The 23,638-nt window shown below is 41.7% G+C and overlaps 1 non-coding gene across 1 annotated transcript; it reads left to right on the top strand.

Annotated features, from left to right (window-relative positions):
* Positions 1–13,058: 13,058 nt before the first annotated feature.
* On the top strand, positions 13,059–13,196 carry LOC119931885. Its single transcript, XR_005452189.1, has one exon. It is a non-coding gene; the product is annotated as a small nucleolar RNA SNORA7 (small nucleolar RNA).
* The last annotated feature ends 10,442 nt before the right edge of the window (positions 13,197–23,638 follow it).

Below are 23,638 nucleotides of genomic sequence, written 5' to 3' on the forward strand. Positions count from 1 at the left end.
TTGGTGTTCACTCTCTAATAATAATGATAGTATTTGTTAAGCGCTTACTATGTGCCAAGCACTGTACAGCCCTGGTGGACAGTGATTGTGCACAAAACACTGTACTAAGTGCTTGGAAGAGTACAATAGACTGGGTAGATGCAATCACTACCAATTCTATTGTACTCGCCCAAGCACTTGGTGCAGTGCTTGGCACACAAAAAGCACTTAAATACCATCTATTCAATGACTGATAGAAAGAGCAAGTACCCCATCTTCACTTTTCAGAGAGGTTAAGCCACTTGTCTAAGGCTACCCAGTGGGCCAATAGTAGAAATGACATTAAAATCCAGGTTTAACTGCCATTCCATAATTTATCTGCTAGACCATGCTGCCTCCTCCTTAGTTACCCCTTAATAATAATGATGATGGCATTTATTAAGCGCTTACTATGTGAAAAGCACTGTTCTAAGCTCTGGGGAGGTTACAAGGTGATCAGGTTGTCCCATGGGGGCTCACAGTCTTAATCCCCATTTTACAGATGAGGTAACTGAGGCGCAGAGAAGTTAAGTGACTTGCCCAAAGTCACACAGCTGGCAATTGGCGGAGCAGGAATTTGAACCCATAACCTCTGACTCCAAAACCCGTGCTTTTTCCACTGAGCCACGCTGCTTCTTAGTCATGGTGACTATTGATAGTCCCTGAAAATCTATGTCGTGTTCCTCTTCCTCAATAGCAAAGAAGCCATGGGAATGCTAACAACAACAGCATTTTCAAATATTACAATGATGTACATTCTTCACTAAAATGAATACCAGTGGAAAATGGCTAATACAATTCCAAGATTCCTTTGATGATTTGGTCCTAAAATGCAATACTATTTTCTTCACTATATCAGACTTCAGAAATGTGGAATATTTGAATATTCCTTCTCAAAGTTAAAAAAAAACCAAACCATCTATATTATGAGATAATCACAAAATGGCAGAAGATTGAGGTAATATTACCCAAGGACAAAAAACCTTCAGTACTTGTCAGAACCCAAAGTTGTTGGGTGAATTATATATCAGATTTGTATATCTGTCTGGCTTCAAGAAAAAGTATAGCAAATTGGCATATTTGGTGCCTGTTTGTCTTCTTTCTGGACTCAATCCTTTAATGTGTTTTGTCTTGTTGTCTGTCTCCCCCTTCCAGACTGTGAGCCCACTGTTGGGTAGGGACCGTCTCTATCTTGCCACCTTGGACTTCCCAAGCGCTTAGTACAGTGCTCTGCACACAGTAAGTGCTCAATAAATACGATTGAATGAATGAATAATAATATTGGATTCATCCATGGCAGAATTCAACTATTGATCACAATGAACTTTCCAAACTTTAATTCCATCTTATAATGCATCTTGGAAATTTGAAATATTGGTTTGCAGATGGGCCTACTTCAGAAATCCTGAGAGGATTCGACAGAGGTGTCTGGACAACATTGCTTGATTTAAGAGACTATTTTGCCTTGCAAGCAAAGACAATTACTGTGAACAAGGATAGATAGGTAAATAAAAAATGCAGAGTGAGCAAGTAGCTCCATTTCCCTCAGAGCATCTTTAATAATCCCTCAGGCAGGGCTGACTTGCACCAGAACATAGGTGAGGCAGCTGCCTCAGGGCGAACAATCAGAGGAGGTTGCAGGTGTTTGCAAATCTGGAAGGGTCCAACCTGCTGGACTAAAAGGGACTTCGGTGGGGGGCACTGGCTCTGGAGAAAAGGGGAAGTGGTCGGAGCTATGGAAAAATGCTCTAGTTTTGGGCAGGCTCAGGTGAGCTTCTGTGTAACATCAATTTGTTGCTTTCATGACTGGGATACTCCTTCCTCCCAAATACCTCAAAAAGGCTGCACATACCAGCTGACTCCATTTCCTCTCCTCCAACTCCCTTCCTGATCCTCTACAATCAGTTTCCACCCCATTTACAACACTGAGGCAGCTCTAAGATCACTGTGTCCTCTTTCTTACCAAGTCAGGTGAACTCTACTCTGACCTAATCCTCCTCAAGCACTCAGCTACTACTGGAAACTCACTCTAACCTTGGTGCTTCTGACACAGTTCTGTTCTTGTTTTCCTCTCACCTCTTGGTCTGGTCCTTCTCAGCCTCTTTTGCCTCCCATCCTCTAATTGTGGGAGTTCCCCAAGAATTAGTTCTGGGTCCTCTTCTCAATTGACACTCACTCCTTTGGGGAACTCCCTAACTTTCTTATCATAATAGGCAACACTACAATTCTCCCTTCCCCTCAAGTCCACAACCTAAGCATTATTCTTTATTCCTCCTTATCTTTCAAACCCCACATTTGGTCTCTCACTAAATTCTGTCACCTCCAGGACATTTCCAGAATCCATCCTTTCCTCTCCAGCCAAACGACCCCCACATTGGTCCATCTTGACTTGAGTACTCAATCAGCCTCCTCACTAATCTCTAGGCTTCTGGTCTCTCCCCTCACCAGTCCATACTTCATCCTGCCATACAGCTAACCTTTTCCAAAATTTCATACTTCCCTCATCTCTCCGCTCCTCAAAAATCTCTAATAGTTATCAGTTCCTCTCAGTCACGCAGAAACTCCTATTAGCTTTAAAGCGCTTCATCAGTTCTTTCCCTCTTATTTAACCACTTTTTTCTCCAACTACATCCCAGCTCTTAAACTTAGTTCCCTCCTGCAAACTAACTGATACAGGGGGCCTCATTTGGGTCTTTCCTGCCCCCAACATCTGGATTACACCCTTCCTCCTCTCATTCCCCCTTCATATCTGTCAGATCATGGCTCTCCCCATCTTTAAAGCCCTTCTTCCTCCAGGAGAATTGGATGGGGAAACATGAGATGGGGAGGATCAGAATGAACACACCACCTCAGAAAGCCAAGCCACTTGGCCAGTAACACCATGTCCAGCACTTAGTACATGGGCTTTGCACCCAATAAGTGCTTAATAAACACTATTACAACAACTACTACCTCAGAGCACAACTCCAAAGCAGCGTGGCCTAGCGGAAAGAGCATGTGCCTAGTAGTCAGAAGAACATGGGTCCTAATTGCAGCTCTGAAACTTGTCTGCTGTGTGACCTTGAGCAAGTCACTTAACTTCTCTATGCCTCAGTTACCTTTACATGTACAATTTGTGGGGTACCATTGTCCATTATTAAACTGTAAGGTATTCAGGAGTAGGGACTATCTTGTACTCTTATTGTATGCTCCCAGTTGCCTGGGAAGCAGCATGGGTTAATAGATAAAGCATGGACCCAGGAGTCAGAAGACCTGTGTTCTAATCCCAGCTTTGCCACTTGCCTGATGCGTGATCTTTGGCAAGTCACTTAGCTTCTCTGTGCCTTAGTTTCTGCAAATGCAAAATGGGGATTCAACACCTGTTCTCCCTCCTATTTATACTGTGAGGCCCATGTGGGACAGGAATTGTATCCTACCTGATTAACGTATATCTACCCCACCTTAGAACAGTGCTTGACACATAGAAAGTGCTTAACAAATACCATAAAAAAAATTCAATACGAGAAAAACCAAGTACTCTCTAAACAGTGAGTCCATGAGAATTCATATCAGGGTGAGAATTCTGATATGCGTTTCCTTCTAGTTGTTTTGCTTTTTGAAAGTCATTACTGGTCTAAGTACAAGATTTTAGATTCCTGATCTAAATACATGTTCCATTTCTAAAACCATGTTCCATCACTGTGCCATTCTAAATAGATAAGCTACATACCGAAGTGACATGGAATGGACAAGTACGGTGCTCTGCACAGAGTAAGCCCTCAGTAAATATCATTGATTGACTGCTTGAACAATGAAAAGGTAGAACTCGGCTCTACTTATTGTAATTTTACAAGATACCAACTCTACTGCATTGTACTCTCCCAAGCATTTAGTATGGTGCTCTTCACATAGTAAGTACTCAATAAATAGTGTTGATTGACTGACCTACCTTACATGAAGCTGTCATTCTGCAGATTTGTCACTGGGTATAATTGTCAACCTTTGTCACCAGTGTCAGCAAAGTGATGAACTCTCTTCCAAAAATATCAGAAAATTCTGTTGCCCTTTTTCCAGGTGAAGTTCAGGCACCAGCTTTCAGACAGAGAAGGAAAAAATTTTCTCGTGTGTTCTTTTTCATTCAAAACCCAGGGTAAGCTCAGCCTTGCATTTCTAGGTATCTACCAAAAAGCAAACAGCTGTCATCTCTGTGACTAAATCCAGTCCCTGGACAATATTGAAGCACAGTTCATTATTCAGGCATACAAAACCCCCTCAGCAACCAGGGCTTCAGAAAACAACCTTGTCTTATTAGGAACTGAAGTAGGAGGACCTGAGCAACTTCAATTAAGGTCAGCAGTCTTTTCAGTCCTTAATAGGTTTTCATCTTCTTAGCTTTCTTTTCTGTGGCAATCTATAAGGACAAGTCCTGCAATCAGGAAAAGGCACTTATACCAGGAGAACAAGCCCATAAGAGCCACCCACACACCCGCTGGCTGGAAGGACTTCAGAAAGCTGTTTTTTTTTCCTTTATGTTGAAATACAGGTGGAGAGCTCGGCTCATCACGGTCCTTTTGTTCCCCATGTTTGCCTGTCCTGCTGCCACTGAGAGAGAGAGAGAGAGAGAGAGAGAGAGAGAGAGAGAGAAAGAGAAAGAGAGATTGAGGTGACTAACACACCTTGGCGAAGCTGCCATTCTAAGGGAGGAGATAGAATAACCTCCAAAAGCATAAACATGCATTTAATACTACTGCTACTACTACTACTAATAAATAATAATGGTGTTTTTAAGCACTTACTATGTGACAAGCATTGTACACTATGTGGCAATCTATTGGGGTAGATTCAATACAATCAGATCAAGCATCACTCTCCCACATGAACCCAAGTCCTCTGGCTCCCAAGCCCGTACTCTTCCCTCCACATCACAGAGAAAAAAAACACTAAGGCTAAAAAATCTCTATTCCTATGTAAGCTATTTTTCTCTCTTGATCCTATGGAAACACTTGCTGCTTTATTCTGGTTGAAATTTATGAGCTAATCCTGAGAGCCCAAGTCCACCATGAACTTCAAATCCTACCAGACCTGAAAGTGAAATAAAGCCAATAGCCCTCCTGCATTTGTTAGTGACAACACACACCTTCAAGAGTCCAAACAGTTGAGCTAATGAATTTGCATTGGTTTCACTCACTCTGAAAGACCAGAGCCTTCAGGTACATGAACAGAGTTAAGGTTTTTGAGAATAGAAAAGCATAGCAGGCACTTGCCCACAGAAGAAATCTCAGATTCAGGCATAGGCTAATTTTCCTGAGACAAAACTAAGCTCTCTCATTCTTGAAAGCAGAAGAGTTGACAGCCTAGATACTGTTGCTATAGCAATGTGAGGAATCATGCCACAAAGGACCATGGGGCAGAATAATTTATTAGTCACTGGCATCTAAGAGGGCAGATTTTAGCATGGTATTGGTTAAAAACTGAGCCTCTGCCTTAGACTTTCTTTGATTTATAGATTACCTGAGGAGGAGGGCAATTTGTATAATCTAATGGTAAGAAAGTGGGACTGGAATCAGGAAGTCTGGGTTCTAGTCCTGCTTCTGCCACACACCCGTTTTGTGATCATTATCATCATCATCTTTTATGAAGGGTGGAACACTGCACTTTTTTGTGGTATTTGCTAAGTGCTACTATGCGTCAAGCACTTTTCTAAGCTGGGGAAGATGCAAGCTAATCAGGTAGGATACAGTTTACAGTTCCTGTCCCACATGGGGCTCACAGTCTAAGTAAGAGGGAGATTAGGCATTGAATCCCCATTTTACAGTTGAGGAAACTGAGGCACAGAGAAGTGAAGTGATTTTCCCAGAAAGCAATTGGCAGAGCTGGGATTAGAACTCAGGTCCTCTGATTCTTAGGCCCATGCATTTTCTATTTGGCTACCCTGCTTCTTACTTATTGCACTGCCTAAACACTTAGGAGGTTTTGAGCACTATGACACTTTTGCAGATACCTTACATAAACCATTATTTAAGTACTAACTAGTGCACATACCCCTTCTTTCTATCTGTAATTTATTTTACTGTTTGTCTCTCCCACTAAATCATAAGCTGAAGACAGGAATCATGTCCACTAATTCTAGTCTAACTCTCCCAAGATCTTAATACAGTGTTCTGTAGACGCTCACTAAATACTCTTGATTAATTGAAAGCGTGGAGACCTCTTAATTGGCAGCCTTCAGATCATTACAGAAAGGATAACAACTCAATATCCTCACTGCATGCCTCCCCTAAAGGACACCATGGAACTGTACAACTTTGTTGTAGCCATCATATTCCCAATGAGGATGGAGATATGCAGGATCCAGATCTACAGGAAGTAAGGCAGGGGGCCTAAAATAAATTCATACAACTCAATTTTTCCTGTATATTCCCTTGGGTTTGGCTTTCATAGGTCCTGGGTCTGGTGGTGTTTCTATAACCCAGATAATCAGCAGAAGGAAGTCTTCAATAAGTGAGTTTGATGTCATTTAAAATTCTGCATCAGAAATGAGTTCCAGAATCAACCACATTTATTGTGCACTTACCATGTGCAGAGGACTGCGTAAGTGCTTGGGAGAGTACAATACAACAGAAATAGCAGACATGGTCCCTGCCCATAGCGAGCTAATATTCCAATATTGTACTCCCAAAGCCCCATCCCTGACTGGCCTTAATAAAGCACATTAAACACTTCACAACTACTCTGCTGCTGTAGTGCAACCAATCTTCTCCTGGGCTTGCTAATCCAGATTCAAGTACTTCCATTTTGAGCCAATGTAATTAGTACCTTCAGCCAATGCGATAGGTTCCAAATCAGAAGAGGGAAAGCTGGAGGAGTTTCTTAGGGTTCACCCAGCTTCAAACAGGTAAACTCCAAATGGACAATTAACTCAACACAATAACAGGGAATTATGACAATTTATCTCCCATGGAGTCTGGCATGGACACAGCTGAAAACCAATCTACCCTTCTTCCACACTGAGGGCCCAGGCCTCTTTTCACGGTCTGATATAATAAACAAATTAAAACAAATGATTTAAAATTTTCTCATTAAGACAATCCTGAGGCCACCTTGAAGGGAATAGCACTGGTTGATAGGGAACAGGAAATTCCCCTCCAGGGTCTTCTGTCTAGCTGACTAGAGCTGAATTTAAGAGGCTCAAACAAAGCATTTATGGACCCTGAACTCCCCAAAGGGGGAAAGCTTTAAATGGAATCTAGTCAAGAAGATCTCATGGCCTGTTTTTTGCTAACTGCCACAACTTCATTCCACACCACACGCTACTTTTAATTCTTAGCATTTATAGGGTTTTCTCAGCCCTTTTCTATTGTTTGAATTCTTTCAATATTAAGGCAATAAATCATTTCAAGGACCTGAAAAAGGATTTGGGCCTGCTATCTAGAAGGGAGTTATGCACTAGAATTGGGTGTAGCTCATTAGCATTTGGGGGATAACCTAAGCCAATGAAAATTAGAAGGGAGGGAGGGAGGGAGAATGGGAGGAAAAGGGGAGAGTGGAGAGAAGCGGGGAATCAGGTGCAGATTAGGAAAATGAAGTTCAATTCTTGTAATGCCTGAAGTTACACATAGGCTGTGTTAGGAAATTTTTGGATTGATTTTGTCTATCTCGCCGCCAACCCTTGGCACATATCCTCCCACTAGACTGTAAGCTCATTGTGGGCAGGGAACTTGTCTACCAACTCTCTTATACTGTACTCTCCCAAGCACTTAGTAGAGTGCTCTGCACACAATAAGTGCCCAACAAATATGATGGATTGAGTGGACTCCCTCCCCCTTCATAACCAGACCACCACTCTCCGCAACTTTGAAGACTTATTGAAATCATATCTCTTCCAAGAGGCATTCCCTGACAAATCCCTCATTTCCCCTACTGCCTCTCACTCCTTAATCACCCTTGCACTTGAATTTGTACCCTTTAAGCACTTGACCTTGTTAGCAGGAAATGTCTAACAACTCTGTTATAGTGTACTCTCCCAAGCATTTAGTACAGTGCCCTGCACACAGTAAGTGTTCAATAAATGTGATTGATTGATCACTACCTTTAATGAAGACACATTAAAAAATATCCGAATGGTGTACAAGAGTTAATGTTTCTATCAAAATGACTTACTACCACGGAGGAACTGAGACACAATAATGGGGCTCCCTGTGGAGCACAAGCTCCTCTCTCCAAAGATCACATAATTATGATGATGCAGACATAACCAGGAGTTCTCTATCTATGGAAGCAAAACGTCAGCAAATGGGTTTAAAATCAAGATTGGGGGAAATTGGGTTTCGTTTTGTGCTTTTTTCTGTGGTATTTGTTAAGTGCTTACTATGCAACAAACCCTTTTCTAAGCATTGAAGTAGATACACTTGAATTTGGTTGGACACAGTCCCTGTCCTACAGGGGACTCACAGTCTAGGTAGGAGGGAGAACAGGAGAAGAGAGGCACAGAGAAGTTAAGTGACTTTCCCAAGGTCACGCAGCAAGCATTTGGCAGAGCCGGGATTAGAAATCCCAGGCCTGTGCTCTTTTCAGTAGGCCATGCTGCTTCTCCAGATATGGTTAGAAAGTTTGACCTGGAGAAAAACTGAAATCTTCTTCATAGAGAGCTTTAAAATGAAGATAGACTGCAACTGATCTGGGTTAGTTTAAACATTGCCTAATGGAAGAGGAATGACGTGAAGATTCCTCAAAGTTCCTTCCAGACCTAGAGTCCATAAAGAGTTCAAATCCAGATTCTTTTATACTAATTCTGCTTTCCAGCCCCTAAAAAAATCCTGACTATGTAGGGTCTATCCAGTGCATCCACCGGGCAAATGTCATATACCACATTTTCCCAGCTGCGTTCAAACCCAGCAGCATGAGAAGCATATGAGAAGCACAGTGGAAAGCACAGGCCTGGGAGTCAGTGGACCTGGGTTCTAATTCTGACTCTGCCACTTGCCTGCTGTGTGACCTTGGGCAAGTCACTAACTTCTCTGTGCCTCAGTTACATCATCTGTAAAATGGGAATTAAGACTGTGAGCCCCATGTAGGACATGGACTGTGTCCAACTTGATTAGCTTGTACCTATCCCAGTTCTTAGTACAGTTACTGGCACATAGTAAGTGCTTAAATACCATTAAAAATAGAACTAAAATGAAGTGGCTTCTCACCCCTAAAAAGGAGGCAAATCCAATAGTGCCGGTGTTTAAAAAGGAAAAAAAAAAACAGGTTGAAATCCCTGTTTCTCAAACGAGGTTTGGAGATTGCTACTGAATGGAATAGACTTTTTCACTTTACTTTGTTTTTAAAGGAAAGCAGTAGTGGGTGAATGTAATGAGCAGAGAAAGACTACATGGAAATTGTCACAGACTTTTTTTCATAGCAGGTCCTTCATTATATTAATTAGACTCATACAAAATGAAAGGCTAAAAATGGAATAGAGCCTCCAGTCTCCAAGATGTGCTTCAGCAAGGACATTTCGACAGGGCAGGACAATATTTAATAATTGCTTGGAATATTTCAAAAATTTCAAGTTATTCTATAAAGAAAACCATTAAGTCCTACTTGCTCACACTTTCTTCTCCCATTACACTCCAACTCACACACTTTGTTCCCCTCAAGCTTACCTTCTTACTGTGATTTGTTCTCATCTTTCCCATTCCAGACATCTTGCTCAAACTATCCCTACCCCCGACTGAAACTCCCTCCCACTTCACATCTGAAAGACCACTGCTTAGCACCCTCTTTAAAGCCCTTCTGAAATTACATCTTCTCCAGGAGGACTTCCCTGATGATTTTTTCCATCTCCACATTCTACATTCCCTCACCTCTACTTCAGGACTTTCATGCCACCTGAGGACTTGGGTACACACAAATTCACATACTTATCTGTACTCTATTTCCTCCACCTAGATGTAATTTATTTTAGTGTACATTTCTCTCAATAAATTATTCTCTCAGTCCATTCCCCATTAAGTATCTGTGGTGGAAAGAAGCATATTTTAGGGCTGCTGATTATTTTGGAAGTGCTGGTCACTACCCTCTTTAGTAGCAATAGCCTTCTGTAGATGGTATGAATCCTGACCCTTCCATTTCTAAAGTGACAGCTATTCTCCCAAAGGTGGTGTGGGGCTTGAGTTTGGAAGTCAGCCATCTCGTATTCAGTGCTTCAGGTAACCTGGGCCAGTTCTAATTCTGGCTATGATAAGTATTCTCCTTTTTCCAGGAGCCTCCCGCAGCAGCATTCACAATGATGGGTCCCTTCTAGACACCTCAACTTCATTCTTAATCTAGTTCCCTGATTGCAATACTGTCAACTGCTCTAATTGTTCTTTAATGAGGCAGTCTTCAGGGACAGTTGACTCATCTTGACCTCCTTTTGCCAGTCCAAAATATTCAGGTGGCTTTGATGGGATGGGACATGTAAATCCAGGGATTTCTCATCCAACTAGATGATGGCTCAAGTCAGCCACTGAGTGGCAGCAAAATCCATTGAACAAGACCTTCTGTGACATCTGCGTGAACTGAAGTTATTTCAGGTGAGAAAATATTGATGCAGTTTGAATGGAAAATTGTATCATGGGTCCGTTGTCTTAAAGAATTCCAAAAGGAGTTTAATCAATCCATCAGTTGCATCTTTCGAGCATTGTCATCAGCAACATTGGTATATACTGAGTGCTCACTATGTGCAGAACACTGAACTAAGAGCTTAGAAGAGTATTATACCACAGTGCTGGTAGACACATTACCTGCCCACAAGGAGCTTATAGTCTTAGAGAAAATTGACTTGGCTTACACTACTTCAGTCTTTAATCAATCAATTGTATTTATTGAGCGCTTACTGTGTGCAGAGCACTGTACTAAGCGCTTGGGAAGTACAAGTTGGCAACTTTAATCACCCTCACTACTGTCAAGTTAAAGATCTAGGAAGGAACCCTCCTTGCCAATTGCCATTGACAGCTTTCCTCTCAAAACAATTCCATAGGTATTATCTGGACCTGATCTCTGGGAATTCCATTACTGCCCCCCATATCATTTCCCAGCCAGCATCTTCTACAGCAAAAACAATGCTGTGACCATTTTGACAATAACATAGAATCAGTGCAAGACAAGAGGGGAGATGAAGTTTTTGCCAAGTTAGAATAGAGGCTTGCACCCACAATATATCACCCCCAGTTCCCTTATAACACAGCAGTTGCGTGCTTAAAAAAATTGCTTTAAGGAAAGCTCCAGTATTAGTACTCACCGTGGATCCAACACAGCTCACAAGCACCCAGCCATTTGCTCTGATGCCACATGGCACTCTCTCAGACACACGTGGTCGGAAGAATGTGTCCTACTTCTGCCATCTTGTCATCTAAAAAGCAGGGTGAAATGATGTATTGTGGCAAAACTACCTGCGTTTCTCATCAGGGTTACAGCCAGGCTTCAAGCCAGCAACTGATGTAATTATTTCCTCTGGTGGGTGACTATATCTTCAGCAGGCTCAGAGCTAGATACAAGCACACGCCTACCCCCACAAGGCAGGAGTGCCACCACTTACATCTCTCACCCTGATCCCAACAGCCAACTATAGCAGGTTTATTAAAGGTGCCCGGCCAAATAATAACAACAACTCTGGTATTTGTCAAGGTTTACTATGTTCCAAGCACTGTACTATGTGCTGAGGTGGATACAAGCAACGTGAGGCAGACACAATCCCTGTCAATCAGTCAATCATATTTATTGAGCACTTACTGTGTGCAGAGAACTGTCCCATTTGGGGCTCATAGTGTCAACCCCCATTTAACAGATGAGTTAACTGAGGCCCGGAGAAGGGAAGTGACTTGCCCAAGGTTATACAGGAGACAAGTGATGGAGCTGGGATTAGAACCCATGACCTTCTGACTCGCATGCCCTATCCATTACACCATGCTGCTTCTCTGTAATTGCCCACCCCTGCAACAGAACTTTGCTCAGGATGTGGGAAGCCCTAATCCAGGAGCAAAACACCTACTCAGGATTAAATCTCTAGCTCTACTCTTTTCTGCTTTCCCTCTTCTGTTCACTCTTTGCCCATCTTCTGCCCCAGTTTAGGAGATATGAGCTGGGCCCACAGCCAGGGATGTTTCTTTACATAAACCAAATAATCAGGCTGAGAGTTGGAAGTTTGAAGGAGGAAATTGATTCCCCTTACTTGACTGGTGAGTAGTCCTCTACATCAATATCGCTTCTAACAATCCAGTCATTTCTCAGTAGTCTCGGGGAGTTGGCTAGAGAAACCCCCACTAATGAGATGAAATTGTGAATAATAATAATAATAATGGCATTTATTAAGCACTTATTATGTGCAGTGCACTGTTCTAAGCACTGGGGAGGTTATAAAGTGATCAGGTTGTCCCACGGGGGGCTCACACTCTTAATCCCCATTTTACAGATGAGGGAATTGAGGCACAGAGAAGTTAAGTGACTTGCCCAGAGTCAAACAGCTGACAACTGGTGGAGCAAGGATATGAACCCCTGACCTCTGACTCCAAAGCCTGTACTCTTTCCACTGAGCCATGCTGCTTCTCCTGTACTGAGAGTAGAAAAGATACCCAAACTCAAATACATTCAGTTATCAATGGTATAAGTACTTACTATGTGCAAGTACTTACTAAGTGCTCAACTTTTCCATAATGCATGTTTCTACTATGCATTTGGTATTCCCTATGAAGGGAATTTGGTATTCCCTATTAAGGGAAACCTATTAAGGAATTAGGGATTGTTTTTCCAACAACATGCCTCTATCTGAAGAGTGTTGTGATGTTAGAATGTATGGCTGTGTGCATATGGGCAGTGCCAAAACTATTGCACATGCTTTCCTTGGATGAAGTTCATCAGGAACACACTAGGAGAACTGAGTGAAACAGTGAGGGAAAGATTAAATCTAAATTGAAAAATATTCTGCTTCCAAGGGCCACATTTAAGTCTGGAGATTCCCAGCTTCACAACAACAATCATAGTAGTAATTACGATAACATTTGTTAACTACTTATAACAAGCCAAGTAGTAAGTTTCCCCTCTCAGGGTCTCACCTGCAGAGTTTCCAGTACTCTACCAGTCTCAGCTATGGGAGGGAGAATCAAGCAGAGGCATAACCATTCCATTCTTAGCTTGGGCAGTGGCTAGCGAGTGGAAGGGAATCTGCTACAAGTCAAAACTCACCCATGCTGGGCAGCAGCGGCATGGAAAAGAGTCGAAGGCAGAGACTTGAGTTTACTGCACAGAAGGTGGCAATGGTGAACCACTTCTGTATTTTTACCAAGAAAACTCTATGAATACACTACCAGAATGATTGCAGATGAAGAGCGGGGCATTCTGGGAGAGATGTATCCATGGCGTCGCTATGCGTCAGAAACTACTCGAAGGCATAAGACAAGACTGTACTATGTGCTGGAGTAGAGACAGAATAAGTACCAAGAGTGCAGAGAAAGACAGTCTTAAATGGAGATGGGTACTGGCGGTATGTGGAGGACAGGCTGTCTCAATGTAACAGATCAAATAGCTATCATATTTTTGGCTTCCAACCCTCACACCTGGACACTGGCCCAGAACCAACTACTGTCATATTGGCAGTCACTCCAGGCACTAAGGACACTGACGTGGATTATTTTCATTGTCAAGTAGATTGAAAACCTTGTCACTTCTAAAGAGCAGCTCAAAAGCAACTTGCTATTCCCCAGCAGACTAGATACCAGTTTTCCCCATTTATATTATTTTAATTCAAAGTGTGACTAATAAGAGGAAGTCAGATGGCTTGGTAAAACAACTCTGAAAAGATGGAAAAGTGCTGTCAATCAGTCCAAAGCCAAATCCCACCTGTGAACCAGTCCACTGACTCCGAGGAGAGGGATAGGTTGACAGTCACCTTTTTAAATGAGTCACCCCACTACTCTGTGCCCTATTGATAGGTACTGATCATTAAGACTCTTTTTTTCCATCAGACAGCCCCATAAAGTGCTCAGCTCTCCCGCAGGTAAAATGAGAAAATTGGGTAACTCCAGCCTTATTCATTCTAATTGTTTTGGATCCTCTAAATTTCAAGCTAACGATTTTACTGTACCTAGCTCATTAGCCACCAGTTTTTCATAGAGTGGAGGACTGAAACCCAGCTCCTATGCAGGTTTTGAAAGTCTCAGCAGGAATTGCCTTAAATTGTCCTTTCTCGGGTCTGTTCTGTCCCTCTTCCTCTCTGGCAGGAATGGTCTTTAGAAAAGAAGAAACAGTAGGTGTCGAAACTGGGATTTTTTTTTTTTTAATGTAAGTCATATGGTATTTCTGAAGGAGAGCTGACATGAGCCTGCCAGGGCATGGAATCCTCTGGAAAAGTGGCCTGAAGCCTAGTCCACGGGCTGGCCTTGGGGAGGGGACTTCAGGTAGTCCATCTGTTTGTAGGGAGAGGTCTTGTCTTTTCCAGACAGAAAACAAGCCCCTTTGTTGTCTGCTCCTTTGATGAGTACTCCGCAAAAAACTACTGGAGAGTGGCGAAAGACAAAGACAGAGAGACCAATTGGAATCCACTTTATCTCTGAAGTGGAAGGATTTTCTTTTAATCTAACTAAAAGACAGATGTGGGCCAAAGAGAAACCTCCCAACAAATACAGTGCACTATCCGACACCCCCCACCCCCGCCGTGGTTTACCTTCGAGTTCTCAGGGAACTTCTGATGACAGGGTAGCTTTGCTAAAGAACAGTTTGGTTTCTACAGACAATTGCCAGTGGAGTGTTGGTTACTGAATCTTCATTGTTGAAACTGTTAAATGAAATTGGAAGAACTTCTCACCTTTGATGACTGCTGCTGACTACATCACTTGTTCTAAATAACAAATTTCTATGGACCTTTCCAGGGAACACTTTGGGATGACATTTTTTTCTGATTCCAACAAGGCTGAATAACAACAACAATAATAATAAATTTGTTAAGCACTTATTATGCACAAAGCACCGAGGGACTTAAAAAGCAGATTGAAATAGTACCTATTCTTCATGGAGCTCACAGACTAAGGAGAAGGAAAATGGCATTTATCTCCAATTTGATCAAATATAGTTATAGAATGCTTACTCTGTGCAAGAGGACCGAAATGAGCACTTTGAAGAGCACATTAGAGTTCGTAGACCCATTCCCTGCTCTCCCTGCTTTCAGATAAGAAAATTGAGGAACAGAGAAGGTAAATGATTTACCCAAGGTCAGACAGTAGACAAGTGGCATAGCAGAGATTAGAACCCAGGTTCCCTAACCCTCAGGCCACTAGGCCATGCTGCTTTGAGCTGAAGAAACAATCTCTTAAAAAGTTATAAATTTCTCAGAGGATGGAAACGGGAGTTCCATTAAAGGTATATTTGCTAGACTCTTGCAGTTAGGCAATCTATCTCTAGCTTCTGAAAACCAAACAATAAAAAATACCAAAATTAATTACATGTCATACTTTCTCAAGTTAAGTCATTTCAAGTTACAAATATGAGAAGTCATTTAACCTCTGGAAATCAATCAATGGTAATTATTGAATGCTTACTATGTGCAGAGCTCACTGTACTGCTTGGAAGGGTACAACATAATTCACTCATTCAGTCAGTATTTATTGAGCACTTTTATGTGCAAAGCACTGTACTAAATGCTTGGGAGAGTACATTATAATAAACAGATATTTCATGTTCCCTGCCCTTAATGAACATACAAGACCAGAGGGAGTTCAGTAGATGAATATGATCAGTTCTTTATTTTCACTTAATTTATTTTGCAAGCCTCCACCTGTCTTCTGAAGAATCAGTTTACAAGAGCTATGATTTAGGTGCTTTAAGGAACTCCGCAACATCTAAGAGCCAAAAGTAATAATCCAGAACTCTTTAACCTATTGTAAGAACGTTCTCAAGTGCATAATGCAGTGTTCTTCATAGAGTAGAAACCAGAGTTGCCTTCCCTACCCTCATCCACCAGAATACCTACTCTCCATCGCTTATGATCAGTAATTTTAATTCAGACTGTCGGCAAAAATCATTCTTGGCTGTTGCCAATCATACTAAGTTCTCGATAACTGTTAATGGTGATGTGGATTTTAACAGCAGCAGGGGTCTGGAAACCAGGACTTCAGTAGGTATTATGCTCTTGCGACAACTGTAGGTTTTATATCTTGCATTGGTATCATAAGGAAAGGAAAAACTAGGCACAATTAAGGAATTTTTTGCTATTCAAGTAATCTGAGGTAGCTACTATATTTGAAAGGCTGAGAAGTCAAATAATAACAATGATACCAATTTGGAAGCTAGATTTGATGGGACAAAAAATTATTTCCTGGGAACAAATCTGTGGCCTACTGGAAAAGACCGTAAGCCAGGGATTCAGAGCACCTGGGTTTTAACCTTGCCTCTGCCGTTTGCCCAATGTGTGACTTTGGGGCAAGTCACTTGTTGTCTCTATGCCTCAGTTCCCTCATCTGCAAAATGGAGATCCAATACATAATTATCTTTGCTTAACACTTTCAGAACCCCAGCGTATGTTTCAGGACACTCAGAGCAGATATTCAACCAAGAGTCTACTCAGAGCAGATATTCAACCGAGTGTAGTTTACGACAATGGTGAAACCTAACTGAAAATAACAGCAACAAATCAAAATAAATTTATCTGAGTAAACAGCCTTTGGCAACTGTCATACACACTGAAAGACAAGCAGCTGTCTTGTATGCTAACTTCCAAAAACTTCTCCTATTGGGAATATTTACTCATTAACTAAACACTCCATAATATCATTTGAAGAAAGAACTTGAATGGAGATGTAAAGCCCAGATGGAGTGATCAGTATGTTCTAAGAACACTGATGAGGTGTGTGATGCATATTTATGCCCTGACACACTGGCCAGTCAAGGTGTGGGATTTTTTTTTATTAATTTGTAGTAATCATTTAATACACCTGCTTCATAGAACCATTGGGTCTGTGCTTACAACCAAGAAGTCCAAGCTCTACATTCATTACATATGAGTGTAGAAATTGGCCTTTTGTGTCTCTGACCATGGGCCTGGGAGTTAGAGGACCTGGATTCTTATCCTAGTTTTACTTGCATCCTATGTGATCTTGGGTAGGTCAGTTTTAAGATTTCTGTGCTTCACTTTCCTCATTTGAAAAATGGGGATTAAATGACTTTTCTCCCTCCTACTTGAACTGTGAGCCTCACGAGGGATAGGGACTGTGTCCAGCCTGATTTTTCTTGTATCTACCCCAATGCTTAGTACAGTGCTTGGCCAGTAGTAAGTGCCTAAATACTACATTTATCAATGATTATCACTATCCTCATTAGAACTAAAATGTTACTGTACCCATTAAAACATGGAATTTTTCCTATTGATTCCAAGTCCTTCAATTGGTCCCTCCTTTTTTCCTTTCTCCGTTCCATATTTCACTGAATCATGGGAGAACAAGGTGTTTGTGAGCACAGTCCCCACTGGTTTCTCTTGGAGCCTCAGAAGTCAAAGAAAACCAGGCTTCTCCTCTAGGCTGCAAGCTCCTTGTGGCCAGGAAACAGGTCTATCTAACCCTTTGGTTACATTGCATTTTCCCAATTTCTTGGCACGGTGTTCTCTCACAGAAACAGCTCAGTAAATACAATTGATCGATTGATTCTCCCTCTCTAGTTCTCTAGTTCCTGGTTCAGTTTGTCCTGCCTAGGAGGCAGGGTGTGAAAACATGAGTCAGAGATGCAGGAGGACAATGTTTTGGAAATGCTAATTATGCCAGATCATTTTTAAAAGAGCCATAAACTTGTGAGTCTCCCAAGGGGTCAAATTGTGCTCAGTAATTGCCAGCAGAGGACCCCATAAAAAATGGTATTCATTGAGCATGTTTGTAGAGCATTGTATTAAATGCTTGGGAGAGTGTAAGAGACACTTCCCTGTTTACAATGAGTTTTATAATATGCTTGCAGTCAAGCAGATCACCAGCTGAAGGTAGGAATAATAATGATGGTATTTTTTGATGATGATGATGGTATTTGTTAAGTGCTTACTATGTGCCAGGCACTATTCTAGGCACTGGGGGAGATACAAGGAAATAAAGTGGCTCACATTCTTAATCCCCATTTTACAGATGAGGTAACTGAGGCACAGAGAATAATAATAATGATGGCATTTGTTAAGCACTTACTATGTGCCAAGAACTGTGCTAAGCGCTGAGCCCTACTCTAATCACTGAGCACTGTTAAGTGACTTGCCCAAACTCACACAGCTGATAAGTGGTGGAGCTGGAATTAGAACCCATGATCTCTGACTCCCAAACCCATGCTTTTTCCACTAAGCCACAATGTGTATTCACAGAAGGTCCAACCGGAATTATGCCCAGTGGATTATATTGTTGTATTGGTCTGAGAGGATTTTGAAGGTTAATGAAGTCAGGAAATGGTCCAAGTGCTTTGGTTGGGCAATATAGGGGAACTCTTCATCCACTGAGTTTTGCCTAAGGGAAACGTGATAAGAGTAAGTAATCACCAGTCAATCAGTGGCCAAAAAGGTGTTGTTGCTGTTGTTGACTGACCCAAGCTAAGAAGGAAAGGATACCAACAACAGAAACAATAATAATATTTGTTAATCATTTGCTATGTGCCAAACACTATATTAAGCACTGGGATAAATAAAAGATATCCAAGTCAGGACCTCTTCCTGTCCCAAATGAAGCTCACAGTGTAAGTAAGAGAGAGAATGGATATTGAATCCTCATTTTACAGGTGAGGAAACTGAGGCACCAGGAAATTAAAGTGACTTGCCCAAGGTCACAGCAGGCAAGTGGCAGAGGCAGGAATAGAACCCAAGTGCTTAGTACAGTGCTCTGCACACAGTAAGCGCTCAATAAATACGATTGAATGAATGAACCCAGGTTCTTTGAATGTCAGCCTATGCTCTTTCCAGTTGGCCATGCTACTTCACTTCAGGAATCACTGTGAGGTGTCCTGGTTCAGACTGGGATGAGGGAGGAGGAACCTTTCACAGTGGAAATCATCCAGGAGTACAACACTCAGAAGTCAAGAGTCAGATGGGTCATGTATGTAGCTATGTGTTTTCAGATTGGGAAGAAGGAGGCTTTATGCCTTGGAGGTTGAAGTGAAACACACATCATTAAAATTGGGAAGAAGGAGGCTTTATGCCTTGGAGGTTGAAGTGAAACACACATCATTAAAATATCTTTCTCTGGGGCTTGACTTCACCCATCTGTTTGATAGCATCTTCAGATCCATATTAACAAATCTAGTCCAGGGATGGTTTTATAGTGCAGCTGAAGCAATGACCTGCATGCACACAGCTGGGCCATAGCAAGCCCCAATCAGGGCTGATGCTTTTGTTTTTTGTTTTTTTTTTTTTATAAATTCTGTTATTGAAAAGAGACAATTAAGATGAGATTAGGCAAGAGGGAATCTTTCTGAGGCTCAGACCTTTTTTTGTATCCCTTTTCAATCTGCCCTTTCTACTAGGTTAAGTGAAAATAAGAGCAAGGGCAAAGTTCACACTAGCAGGAAATGAAAAAATTGAAGAATCTTTTTTTTAATGTCTTTGTGTAGCCATGGCAACAGTATTAGCATTAAATATCCATTTAGATAATAATCAAGATGTGTTGCAACACCCAGCAAGGGGTCCAGTACAAAAGTGCGAGCACTTAGCAGGGAAGCATACATTGTTGATAAAACAGAAAAACCCTTTGAAATCAGGAGACTCACAAGTTTAAAACAGAAATATAACTTTGGAAAAAATGTTCTCATCTTCTGTCAGTTCTCCCCATTCCACTCCATGCTCTTTGAGAGGTCTTTTGTCCTCCTCTACCATACTTATCCAAACACTTCATAAAGTGCTCTGCATGCAACAGGTGTTCAAATATGGTTTACTGATGAAGACAGATGATCAAGACAGAGACAGTTTCTGCCAGCTAATATTTTTTGAAATAATGGTATTTATTAAGAAGTTACTATGAGTCTAGCACTATGCTAAGTACTAGGGTTGATACAAGATAAACTAAAAAGCTCATAGTTGGCAGGGAATGTGTCTGACAACTCTTTTGTATTTTACTCTCCTAAGCACTTAGTACACTGCTCTGCAGTGCTCTGTACTGTACTTAATACCAACCCAATACCAATACTCAATACACTCAATACCATTGATTGATTATCAGATTAGACACAGGTCCTTTCTCCTTTGGAACTCATACTCTAAAGAGGAAAGGAAGACAGATTATCCCTATTTTACAGATGATAAAACTGAGAACAGGAAAAGTTACATGGCTTACAAAGTGACACATGGTAGGCAAAGGGTGAGCCAGGATTACAACTTGGGTCTCCTGATTCCCAGGCTTTGGCCCTTTTTGCTGCCTCTGTGCTTTCCCAAAATAAGAAATTTCTAAACCTCACCCCCACAGTCACAATAAGACCTTGGCAGTTGGCATCAGGTTCTTTTTCTTGACCTTGGATGTAAATAAACTGCAGTCCCTTTCCAACATATTTTTCATCCCTTTAATTTTCTCTTTTGTTCCACTGTCTCAAGGCATTTCACTATGCACCTCCATGCAGCTCTCCACTTTTGATGCTGGTCCACAGACATTTTCTCGTCGATCTAAATAGATACTTGAAGTTGAGAATGAATTCTGAGCCAAGAGGAGTTTCTTTACAGTTTCTCCCCTTCTGCATGAGAGCAGACACAGGCAACCTCCCTCTGCCCTGCCTATTGAGTTCCCACTGGGCTCCTGCTGTGCCTGTTGAGTGGCTTACTGCTGGAGTGAGGGGGAGGAAAGGAGTTCGTTTTCGATAATACATAAAACGTTTTTAGTTTGATTCACTCTCAAGTTCACAAGACAGAGACCAAGGGAGGGGAGGTCAGTTAATCACCCCAGGTGAGTCAGGCCTTTTTGGAGGTGAAGTTTGCAGGTTCTAATAGACTAGTTCATTAACCTAGTCATCTAGGACCCTAAATTAAAGCCTAATAGCCTCCAAAAGAAAAAGATTTGCGAACATTAAGTCTTTTTTTTAACCCATGACCTCTGACTCCAAAGTCCGTGCTCTTTCCACTGAGCCACGCTGCTTCTCTAGATACAGCCTGGATAACAGAGACAGGCCTTGGAAGTGCACTAAGGAATTATGTTCTAAGCATGCAGGGTGGAATGGACTGCTGTTCAATCTTTTCTGCCATGTCCACCTGCATGGGTATGAATATCTATGTCTGTCTCCCCAGCTAGACTGTAAGCTCCTTGTGAGCAAGGAATGTGACTACCAACTCTTAGTACAGTGCTCTGCATTCAATAAGCACTCAATAAGCGAAGCAGCATGGCCTAATGTATAGAGAATGGGCCTGAAGTCAGAAGGCCCTAGATTCTAATCCCAGTTCCACCATTTGTCTGTTGTGTGACCCTGGGTAAGTCACTTCACTTTTTTTTTTTGATGGTATTTGTTAAGCGCTTACTATGTGCAAGGCACGGTTCTAAGCACTGGGGAGATTACAAGGTAATCAGGTTGTCCCACGGGGGGCTCACAGTTTTAATCCCCATTTTACAGATGAGGTAATTGAGGCACAGAGAAGTTAAGTGACTTGCCCAAAGTCACACAGCTGACAGTTGGCGGAGCTGGGATTTGAACCCATGACCTCTGACTCCAAAGCCCGGGCTCTTTCCACTGAGCCACGCTGCACTTTACTGTGCCTCAGTTCCCTAACATGGGGATTGAGACTTTGAGCCCCATATAGGACATTCACTGCATCCAATCTGATGAATTTTTATCTACCCCAGTACTTAGTACAGTGTCTGGTACACAGGAAGCACTTAAATACCATTCAAAAATAGATGGGTGGATAGAAATATATATTAGTGTTAGCATTACATAATATATTAGTGTTGGTATTAGAATTCTTAATATTAGCTAGTTACTAACTCATTTTCTAATATGTTAATAGTATTAGTATTAGCAAAGGAAAATGCCACTTGATGGCTCACTTTCAGTGGGCATTGCTGGGGGGTTTTATGTGAGGATAGTTGCTTTATATGTTTAATTGATCATTGTTATTTATTGAGCGGGTTTGTTTGTTTTATGGTACTTGTTAAGCCCTTATTACGTGTCCAACTCTGTTCTAATTGCTGTGGTAGATACGAGAATTAGGTTGGACACAGTCCCTGTCTCAAGAACAGGTATTGGATCCCCATTTTGCAGTTAAGGAAATTGAGATAACAGAAAATAATTTGACTAGCCCAAGGTCACACAGCAAGCAAATGGCAGAGCCAGGATTGGAACCCAGGTCCTCTGACTCTCAGGTCTGTGTTCTTTTCATTAGGCCACTAAATGATGTGGCATAATTCAATTTACTAGGTAAAAGCATGAACCTACAAAGATAAGAAAAACCCCATACACCTGGATCAACGACGCTTGCATTAATAGATTTTCTAGACTCACAAGGACCAAAAGACCTCAACATCATCTTCTCATCAGTGGCTTCTTCCAAAGCACTCTCTCAATGTCATCCTTTTGCTTTGGGATTTGCTCCATATTGCAGCAGAATCTCAGTGACCTAGAGCATGTAATGTGTGCAGCACACTGTATTGAGCTCTTGGGAAAGTACAAGAGTTGATAGACACAATCCCTGCCCACAAGGAAGTTACAATCCAATTGAGGAGACAGACAATAAAATACATTTCAGATAGTGGAAGCAAAAGAGTATAAGGGTATGTACATAAGTGTGGAGGGGTTGGGGAGAAGGATGAGTAACAAAGACCCCTGGAGATATGATGGCAAGTGCATAGACAATGCAGAAAGAAGGTAGAATAGGATGGGAAAATGAGAAGTTAGTCAGGGAAGGCTTCCTAGAAGAGATATAATTTTAGTAGGGCTTTAAAAATGGGAAGGGTAGTGGTGTGTCAGATACTTAAAGGGAGAGAGTTTCAGACAGGAGGGAGGGTGTGAGCAAAGGATCACTCTTCAACTGAGGTCCTAGCAGGAAATAGTTAATTGGAAACATGAAAGAAGTCAAACCCTCTTCTAGAATGCTTGTTTGTTACCTTAGAATTAGTGAGCTGTCATCCCTGTTTACAGGGGATTAATGATAATCCACTAAGTAGGCACAGGAGGATCCTGAATTTCTCACAATCTGTGGTCAACAATATAAGAGCAACATGTTGGTGGCAAAAGCTGCATTGAGATGTCCGGGAGAGACTCATAAATCGTCAACATTTACACCCCAGGGAAGGTTCCAAGGGGAAGTAGTAAGTCAAGCTGCCCATGGAAGCTGAAAGCTATTTTGCACTGCTGCTTTGTTCTTCAAAGGAAATGAAATACTTTGCTCATAAACTTTACTATAGTCCTTCATTTAGCTTTATGCCCCTCAGTGTAAATGGGGATATGAAGAACTCGCAGAGGGCTCTGATAATAATACAGATAGTTATAAAAATTGTATTTGTTAAACACTATGTGCCACATACTGTACTAATTAGATAACAATCAGGTTGAACACATAATCACCGTCAATAGCATTTACTGAACAATTACTCTTTGCAGAGTACTGTGCACCTGGGAGCGTGCAATACAACAGAATTGGTAGACATATTCCCTGCCCACAATGAGTTTACAGTCTAGAAGACATGGTCAGTGTTCT

Source organism: Tachyglossus aculeatus, chromosome 8, assembly GCF_015852505.1.
Source record: "Tachyglossus aculeatus isolate mTacAcu1 chromosome 8, mTacAcu1.pri, whole genome shotgun sequence".
In the NCBI taxonomy this organism is placed as follows: Eukaryota; Metazoa; Chordata; class Mammalia; order Monotremata; family Tachyglossidae; genus Tachyglossus; species Tachyglossus aculeatus.